The following is a 10,037-nucleotide window of genomic DNA, read 5'->3' as shown; positions in this document are numbered from 1 at the left end:
AAAAAAAAAAAAAGAATCTATAAAATGACATTGCCAGGATTTCAGTCTCCTTTATGTGTAATCGAAGCTTCCATAGCTTTTCTGGATTAATTTTTGAGTGTGGTTTCAATCTTGGGCCCATGGTATTCTCAAAGAACTAATGAAGTTCTTAATTTCCATTCTGTTTTTGCAAAAATATTACTTTTCCCAGTTTTATCCAGTAACTGACATCCTAGATGGCCTTTGTGAGACTAATGAACTCAATAGATTTATGCTTTTTTAAAAAACACAAACAGAATCAGTTAGCTGTATGCTTACGATAATAAACTTTTTCCAATACCAAAATATGGGCACAATCTTAGAGAGGATTTTCCCCTAATATACAATATAAGTGCATTTATGTGGTCAGACTTGCATAGGTTTAAAATCAATCGTAGTAGTCATTTTATATTTATTAAATGGCCAGAAATCCAGGCTGTGTGTTTGCTGCACAGGCCTTGTGTCCACAGGCCATGATGGAGACCCGTGGTGATATTCTAGCCCCTGCGATCCTTAGCACTCATTATTTAGTTATGCAGAGGTCTTTTACAAAAAGTCCAGCTTCTCTGTAGAACCGAAACTTGCAGATCAACAGCTTTGAAAGCACAGACCGTGTCTCTGAGGCTTGCTTGAGCTTTGGTTGTCAGCTTTTCTAATCTTGAGAAAATGTTAGTCATTGGAGGGTTTCACTTAATTGCTTCATTTTTTCAGTCTCTGCACAAGCCGGCCAGGATGGACCAACAAGAGCGAGCTCCCGGAGCTGCTGGGCGGCTTCACTGCACGAACAGCACCCCCTGGAGTTGTGAGCAGCAGGTGACTGTGAGTTTTTGGGGTGTTTTGACAACCGGTGAGGTGAATGGTGTGGAAGCAGCTAACCACTCCCAGCGTCTGCACCTCTGGTGGCAGTGGCCTGGCTAGAAGCCAGGACAGCCGTCTTTGGCCCTTCGCCTGCTCATGGCTACCCTGACCCCTTTGGGGAGAGCGCTGCATCCCCTCACTGTTTAGTACTCATGGCACATCCTGGCCGGCTGAGCACAGGACAGGACACGGGGGGCCCTGTGGTGGGTGGTGAGAGCAGGAGCCCACGAGAAAGGCAGACGCTATTTGACAATAACTGAGGAGACGAACAACTTTCATGATCTCAGGAGCATCAAGGCTTGGCTTTGTGCTCATGTTTCTATGTGATGACAGGGAGAGGACTCCTCAGAAATAAATGTGAAAGCAGTGTTTCTGTGGTTGAAAGCGCAAGTGGCCGCTCACTGTAAAACTGTATGCTGTGATGGAGGAACTCTTATCCATCACTCTATTGCATTTGAGATTGCATGCCAAAAAGTAAGGTGGTAATTGTGAACACGGATCTGTGAATTTAAAAAAATCATTAAGAAGAGCAAATAATCGTCAGTTAAGTAGTTAGGTGACCAGTTTAAGCTTTCAGTGATGTGAGATGAAACCAGTCACGTGACTGTCTTTTTTAATGCTGAGGTCGATGACAGTAGAAGGTGGTGAGGAAATCATCAAAAGTCAGAAAGGAAGGACCAGAGGGTAGTGAGATGAGCAGATGAGAATGGCTGACGTGCTTTTCGATTGGCTTTTCTTACTCACACGAGCCCAGGGGGGAAACCAAACCGCAGCTTCGATGGAGCCGTAAAGGGCTGCAGCGGGTGGGGGTAACGTCCCTGTCCTGAACAGACTGGTCTTAGCCACGTTTAAGGCTACTGGAGATGCTAATGGTTCAATCACTTCTAAGATAATAGAATTCCTTCCTACCTAGTTAATAGGCGCTGTTTCTCTGACAAATGCAAAGGAACTATTGGAGATGAAAATTTATTCGTTATATCTTTAAGGCACACCCGAACAGCATGAACCTTTACAAAGTGGAGCAGAGGCAAAGGGTGAGCACAGGGCCCCAGTGCTTCAAACTGCTTTTGATGATGAACTCACTTAATCCTCCCAGGCACCTCTGAGGGAGTGACGGCTCTTAGTCAGCGTCTCACAGGGGGTTCGGAAGGCGCCCCAGGTCAGCGGCAGGGCCAGGACCCAGAAGCAGATGGTCCGGCTCTCGCATCTGTCGGAGCCGCTGCCCTGTGCTGAGTTTCGGTGCGGCCAGGGCGGCAGACCGGGTCCTCCCTCTGTGCTCTGGGTAGTCACTTTTCTCTCAAAGCAGGACCACGTCCTCGACTTAGAAACAGCATTTGCAGCCAAAGGGACCACCTGGTGGACCTCTTCTTTTTCCCTCTCGACTCCCCCAGCGACGGCAGTGTCCTCGTCCATAGCCTGTCAGAGAGGTCACTGGCAAGCCCAGAGGGGGCTGAGGGCTCTGCTCTGTTTATTTTTGGTGGAGGGCGATGGTGGAAGGCAGGAGCCCCGGCTCCAGGAGGTGCTGGCCGCCTGGTCCTCTGTTTCCTTTTCCCCTTAGCTGTCTCTGCAGCCGGTGGGAGAGCAGGCATGCTCACCCCCCACTGCCCCGCCTCCTGCGAGAGGGGAAGGAGGGGGCTGGCCAGCAGGGGCCCTGGCTCTCCTGAGCGGTGGCCCTTCCTCCGCAGGCCTTCTGACGGCCTGGCTGGCGGCTGGCGAGCGGTCACCTTGGCAGCCCCGCCCCTGCCCTGCGCCCCCGTCCAGTCCCCGGCCTGGGGAGGCTGCTGTCCTGGTGTGTGTGGCCCGCTGCCCAAGCCCAGGCCCCTTCCTCCCGGCCTGCTTTGCCTCTTCCGCGCCAATGCCACACAACCCCATTCCAGCCCCCTTTCGCATTTTCTTCTTGAGGGATCAGTTAAGTGAGCCATTTGGCTAGATTGTAAATGGTACGATTTTAGGCACTAAGACATCTGAAATGATACTATATTGAATGCCACGCGCCAGGCAAATGTATTATCTCATTTAATGCTAATATCTACCCAGTACGGTGGGTACTATTATTATCTCCATTTTACAGATGAGAAGACTGAGGCACAGAGAAGCTCAGTGGCCTGAGTCCATGCGGCTAATAACTGGTGAACTTTAGAGCTTCACTCCCAGAATCTGCTGTGAAAGCCGCCAGAGCTAGTTCTGCCGTGAGCGCTCAGGGCGGCCCGTGGGCAGGTCCCCGGACAGTGTGCTGAGAACAAAGCCGGAGTGAGGACACTGCCCAATGCTGTGCGTATCAAAAAGGAGGAGCCCTCACTCTGGGAGGTAACCTATCATTTCGTTCAAGCCCCTCGGATCACAGACGAGGAAACAACCAAAGAGCTTTGGCTGATTTGGCAGGGCCTCCTACGACCTGTTCAGGGACCTTCACCCCTCCTTCCCAAGCTGTCATATAACTGGCCCCCAGGTCATGTGGGTCCTCAAAACATCTGTCGCAGTAATTGCCTTGTTCCTGCCCCCAGGGTTAACCGGTTCCCTCCTGACCTCACACTTGGCTGAGTTGATGGCTTTATCTGGCCTCCAGCCGCCATCTCTCCCTCCCGTCCTAACTTGCTCACATTCTCACAGTTGTCTGCTCACCTTCCTCAAAGGCTGCTTTCTATCCTGAGCACGAGGCTGGGGTGCCAAGGCCCGGGTTTGAATTCCAGTTCTACCACTCTGTCACTAAACAGATGCAGCCATTGTCATTAAACACGAAGCAGGTGGTAGGAGACCAGCCTCGTGGAGGCCAGGTCAGGACTGGGAGACCTGAGCAGCCCCCAGTGGAACCAGCAGCCTCTGCTCGGAGCACAGTCAGGGGTGGGGGGAGAGGGGCGCCTGGCGGGAGCGGGACGGTGTTGAGGCGGAAGGGACGCCCACGTCCACTGCCAGTTTCATGTCTCAGTGAAAACCTCTCCCCTCCCCGGAAATGGAAGCAGAATGAAACCACAGCCAGACCCAGGGTTACAGCAGGGCAGGCAGCCTGGGGTTAAGAGGGGACTCTGTCTATGAATGTGAAACCAGCCACACCCCCACAGTGTCAGGGTGCAGAGTGGGGGGTAAGGGAGCACAGTGTAGGGAATCGAGGACCAGTACCCCAAATTCAGACACCCACCAGCACCTTCGGGAGCCCCTGGGTCAGTGTGCCATCCGAATGACCCCACGTGGGCACCTCAACACACAGGAAGGACTGAGTTCATTGTGTCCTCAGGTGAGAAGGTAGGTTTACAGACGAGCCTGTGAGGATGGAGTATCAGTTGCTACATTCCAGGAATGGGCCAGATTACCAAAGATTTAAACCGTTTAGGGAAATGGGCAGAAACGGGGCTAATGAAATTCAGCCTCACAAAGCTGGAAGGCCCTGCGTTAAAGTTGAACCCATAATACATTTAAATGGAGGCTTAGTAGGTAGAATTGCTGAAAATAATGAGAGAGCCCAGCGAGATCATAATCCCAGCTAGCTGCAAACAGGGGGTTTCCTTGTGAGCAGAGAAGTAATGGTTCCCGTCTGCAAATGAGGTTCTCACATCTCTCAGAATCCTGGGTGCAGTCCTGGGCTTGTAGCTACCCAGAAAGTGAGCATTGTGTTTAAACAGAAAAAGGAGCAAGAGAAACAGCAGGAAACGTTGATCTGGGCTCAGGAACGTGCCAGACTATTTTTAAAAGGCATTTTCCACCCTCTTCCTGAGCTGAGGACAAAGAGCATCTTTAAACTTTGGCTCAGGTGTCGGCTGTTTCAGGTGGGGGTCCTCACAATTCTTTTCATGCTTTTGTCCTCACACCTTTGCTGATTTGGGACTTTTCTCTGTTGTGTCCTTTTGCGATAAGGCTTCTAAATTACAGGGAGAGAGCAGGGGAGGTGAGCTGAGAAAAAGGAAAGGCAGTCATTTGGAAGCTCGCATCAGTTGAGCCCCTCCGGGCCACTAAGAGCTCTGTGTGGACCAGGAGCTCCTGAAATCAGAAACAGCCTCAAACCACAGGCCCGACCAGGAGTGCGTGGCCAGAGCTGGGGAGCTGGGGAGCTCTGTCCCCTTTCGTCCAGCTAGATGTAGTTCTCAGGAGTGACTAAGTAAGTCTTGAACCCACATCCTAAGACCTGCTCGCTCCTATAATCGATGAGCGCGCGCCCAGCCTACACGGTCCAGTGTTGTGGCTGTGGGACCCTTAAGATGTGGCTGGTGCCCAAAGTGTAACATACACACCGAGTGTCTGGGAAAAGAACGTAAAACAGCTCAGTGATAATTTTTATGTTGATTTTGGATTGAAATGCTATTTCTGATATGTTCGTTAAATGAAATACATTGTTAAAATGAATTACGCTCTTCTTTTGGCTTTTTCTTAACGTGGCTACTGGAAGGTTTAAAAGCCACACGCAGCTTACATTATTCTATTGGAAAGCCCTGCCATGGGCTTGCAAATGGGACAGATTTCTAGGGGAGCAGCTTGCACTCCGCTTGTTAAATTTCAGGAGAGGGGAGCAGACTGATGAACTACAGATTTGCTTTCATGTTCTTTTCGCAGGAATAGCATCTCACACTGCTTGGGCCCAGTCGCCATCCATTGGAGTGGCTGTCTGGGGCCAATGAAAGGTCTGTGGTACAGAAATACAATTAAAGACGTTTAAGAAATGCAGCGGGGAGGGAGGTAAAGGACAACATGAACAAGGCTATTCTTTGGGCGTAACTTCCTGTGAATTAAATTAAACCCACAAAGTCAGATAAACCTAAAGCCTGGCTTGTGAAAACACCGTTTTCATCATTTATTCATGTGTCTTTGCCAGAGAAACAGAAATCGTTAATCCAAATACAACAGTGTGCTCACTGCTGTGCCCCAGACCATTGCATCTGGGGGTGGGGGTGGGGGGAAGCAGAACTGTGATGGTAGATTCCTCTTTTTCCTGAGTGAGTCAGAGGATAGGCTGTGATTAAGCCTCACGCAGACGGGGGAGGGCATGTGGACGGGCAGAACCCTGCACAACTCCACAGGCTGGGGGAACCCTGCCTCTGCTCCCCTCTGGACACGCGGTGAGGATGTGGGCTCTGGCGACACCGGTGGCCCCCCACCGGCAGCAGCCCTTTTGAAGACACAAATATCAGAAGCCATCCCTTGGCACAGTCTTTTTATGCTGTTTTCCAAATGAGAAAACTGATTTATAAGAACACACACACTACTCGTATTGACATTTCCCAATAAAAAAACAAAATTCTCTACTATTTGGGGGCAAATGTGGGTAGTGGAGTGAGTTGTACACATTCTATGTCCTTACTTAGACCTCCTAGTACCCCTTTTATTATCCTGAGAAAGATGAATCACTAGAAACTCTTTTATTCTCCATTTTAGGAAAACAGCTACAATTCTACTTGGGAGAGTCAGCAATGTTTTCAACAGGGTGCCAGAGATAACCTTGGGGCATGTTGGCAAAGCCCAGTGGGAAGAAGACACCTCGTTGAAGGTCACATTTAGCCTTTAAAAAAAAAAAATTGTTCATCCTAGGTAAACCCTAGAGCTTCATTTATGTAAAAGTAGGTTACCCAGTAGGTGTTGGGGCTGACAATGGTTTTTAAATCTTATTAATCATCGCTGGAATGAAACCAGCATGATTCAAAGAGAAAAGAGCGTCTGGAACATTTATTAATCCCCGAGCCCTTTTCTATCTGTACTGAAAGATTGCTGGCTGAATGTAATTGTTTCTTTTTAAATGACTGGCAGTGCTGCTAAGTGTATTTACGTTGTCACTGAGTGATCACAACTGCATTCATAAAGATTTCAGACCAGATCAAAAAGTACAAGCCTATTGCAGTGCATGCTCCCAAGACTCGTGGTCTAACATGTACTAGGATTTAGAAAGAAAATGCAAAACCCAACAAATTGAAAATTCCTTTGTGTTTAACTCTTGTGCTTATCATAAAGTCACAGAAATTTGAGAACCAGAAAGGGTCTTTGTAAACACAGGTGTGGGAGCACAGGCAAGGATGCCCAGTCGCCTGAGTTCTGAACTTGCCTCTGAGACGTAATAGACGGGTAACATCAAGCAAGTTATTCAACTTCCTGGAGACTCAGCCTCCCTCCTGTGTGAAAGAGCCGTAAGCACAGTAGCCAGTCACAGGGTTCTGGGAGTTACGAGTAAACAGCTAATGTATGTATGTTGCACAAAGAAGGGACTCGATACTTGCTAGCTGTGGATCCCTAGTCCAGTAATTGTGGTTCACAGGTGAAGGAGCTGCAATGAAGAGACTTGTCTGGTCCCACCACTAAGTGGTGACAGAGCCACAGCTGGAGCTCAGGGGCTGTGCTCGCATCACTTCCCCCTTCGCCTCGACTTCTGCTTTATCCTTTGGACTTTCAAATACTGATTTCCACAGTCTTAGTACACAGTTGTTATGGACCCACGTCCAGGCCAACACAAACACCTACAGACCAGGAAAACACAGCCCATATTTTAATAACTTAAAAATTACGAAATTGACCAAACTGTAATAAGTTTGTATCCCAGGAGACCAGGAACTGGCTGAGTGAATCATTTTCCTTTAAACCTTAACCTCATGTACAAGGCTTCAAACGGGCTTGCTTGACGTCCGAACCTTGTCTGCCTGTTTTCTTTCAGGTTGTCTCCCTCTGGTGGATTAAAAAAATATACTGGCTGCCATTTCCAGAATAACGGGATTATCTGGGATAGGTTTTGCTCATGTGCTGTCGGCCTGGTACATGCTGTGGAGCTTCTAGAAAACCATCTTGCCTGTGAGGAGGCTCCGATTCACCCGGGCAGAAGCAGGCTGAGGGCCTCTGCTCCCTGACGCCTGTGTGAGCACCAAGGTGTATTCAGAGAACTACAAGTGGCTTGAGATGGCTGAGGAGAAAGCACAAGAGCTTAGGGGCGAAAGGCTGTGGCAAGGGATGAAGTAGAAAAGTTAGCCGGGACCACAGTACAGGAGACCCCTGTCATCAGGGATCCAGGCTCCTTCTAATTGCTATTCCTCCATCCCTAGGGTGTGGCCTTTATCCTCATGGTCCAGAATGGCTGCCTGAGCTCCAGCCATCATATGCATTTATCCAATTGGACACCTATCTACCGGCACTTCAAACGCAGTTTTCCCAGAAAATACACTGACTTTTACCCCCACAGCCAGTTCTCCCCTTCGGTTCTCTAGCTCCCCATTTCCCTGGAAGAAAGAAACTGAGCAGGTGGCATAGGGGATGGAGCTGAGGAGAGAGGGAATTCAGAAAACAATGCAAGAGCTGTTTAAAATGCAGTGCTGACCTGTCATGCTAAAGGCTGCAGACAGATCGAGTCCTACGAGGTCTGAAGGTCGGCCCGTTAGAGCTGCCAATAGGTTACTGGTGACTTCGGCGAGGGGGTGTATCTGCAATGGTTTGGAGAGCAGGCCCATTTGATGTGGAAGTGCATGGGCTAGAATTGCACCTCTTACTATTTTGATAACGGTAATGGTGGGGGTAGCAGTGAGGTGGCATTGAACTGAGAAGTGAGGGGCGGGGTAAGGAGTAGAGCAAGTCCCACGAGAGGTGTGTCCTGTGCTTGTCCCTCTTGTGGCCGACCCAGCCACTTCCCTCGAGGTTAGGCTCCATAGGAAAGAGCTGAGGACCTCTCTGCTGTGCTCCTGGTAAAAGTCCCACTGCTTTTACCCTATTTGCACCTTTTTTTCTCCTTTTTCAGCTCCATTGCTGTGTTTACTGGAAATCTGACTGTTTGGGGTCTTTATGGCCCCTGCTTTCCCCTCATTTTTGTCAAGTCTCAACTTCTCAGCATGTTCTCGAGGACACGGTCTGTGTGCTCCCTCTGGCTTCTCCCTCTGGCCTCCACCACTTTCAGCTGCTCAGGCCCACAGCCCTGACAGAGGTGGCCTCTCAGCCCTGCACCTGCTGAGCCCTCTCTGAGAGAGCCTGGACTAAAGAGGGGTGGAGAGAGAAAACAGGAGCCAGAGGCAACACGAGGGGTGGGGTGGGGCATCAGCGTTTTTTTCAGATGGCAGAGATGGTGAAGATGGAGGGACGACGGCCACTTTGATGTAGGAGGCCCCTGGGAAGATGGACAAGCTGCATCCAGGATACCGTGTGGGACTGGCCCTAAGAGGCACACCTGTTCCTCTGAGGCCAGCGCGAAACGAAGGATTCGATAAAGGTGAGTTTGCAGCTCGTGGTGAATGAGATTGGAAACTAAGAAAAAAAATGCCATGGACGGGGTTGTCTTAGTTGAGTGAAGATGCGGTTGGTTCTGATGTATTTCACATTGATGGGGTCTTAGGTCTCATGCAATGTGCTTGCATTTTCATATACATTATCTATTGTAATTTTCACACATATTTAAATTAATCGTATATAGTTAAAACTTCAATTATATAGAGTAATGAGTCATAGTTTCAAATCATCTCACATGTATGATCTAATTTGATTTTTCTACCCATCGTTGACATGTTATCTCCTCATTTCACAGGTAAGGAAGCCACGGCTCAGAGAGGTAAAGCAATTGAGTGACAAGCCGGGTTGATGACTTTAGCCCCTCAGAGGAAGTATTTATTACTTTAATGAGTCGAATGTGAAAATGTTGGGCATTTTAAACAGCTGCTGTATTGGCAGTGAACAAAGCACGCCCTCCGCCCGAGTGCCACATGGGGCTCTGCTGCTGCCAGCTGCTGCTGGGTGCTGGCGAGGGTGCCACAGTCCCTAAGCCAGGCGATGCTAGCCGGGCTCAGAGGGACTGGGGCTTGACATGAGCTGAGGTTTACCCTATAAACCTCGGGCTGGCTGCACCTGCATTTTCTAGATTCCTTTTTCTTGTCTGCTTTCAAAAAACATAACAAGATCTGAAGTTCTAAAAAAAAGAAAAAAATAATCAAACCGGAGCAAAAGGAGATGAGCGTGCTGCTCCCCCTAACAGAGTTTTTCACTGCTCTCTCCTGATTTTTAACAGGGTGAGTCCATTGCAAAAAGACTCACTTTCATCTTGCGGTTATTTCTAGGGATTAAATCATAATCCCCATCCTTCATAAAATGTGTCACTATAACAGAGAGCCCATAACATGTACGACCCCAGTTCCTCAGCACTGGCCTCAAATAGGGCCTTTCAGTGTTTTGCAGAGTTCTCTGCAGTGACATTTGCACGATTTAGTAGCTGACATTTGAGC

At 49.0% G+C, this 10,037-nt stretch overlaps 1 protein-coding gene across 1 annotated transcript in view; it reads left to right on the top strand.

Moving 5' to 3' along the window:
• KIF14 (kinesin family member 14) overlaps window positions 1-10,037 on the top strand; it is a 53,915-nt gene that overhangs the window by 3,022 nt on the left and 40,856 nt on the right. Inside the window, exons 4-6 of the mRNA XM_019637995.1 lie at window positions 730-831; window positions 2,948-3,183; window positions 6,238-9,034. The gene's annotated coding sequence lies outside the window, so the exon portion shown is untranslated. The remainder of the gene's footprint in view (window positions 1-729; window positions 832-2,947; window positions 3,184-6,237; window positions 9,035-10,037) is intronic.

The sequence above is a fragment of the Hipposideros armiger genome, unplaced genomic scaffold, assembly GCF_001890085.2.
Source record: "Hipposideros armiger isolate ML-2016 unplaced genomic scaffold, ASM189008v1 scaffold_37, whole genome shotgun sequence".
Taxonomy (NCBI): Eukaryota; Metazoa; Chordata; class Mammalia; order Chiroptera; family Hipposideridae; genus Hipposideros; species Hipposideros armiger.
The sequence above is the reverse complement of the archived record's forward strand: the minus strand, read 5'-3'. Positions and strand labels throughout refer to the sequence as shown.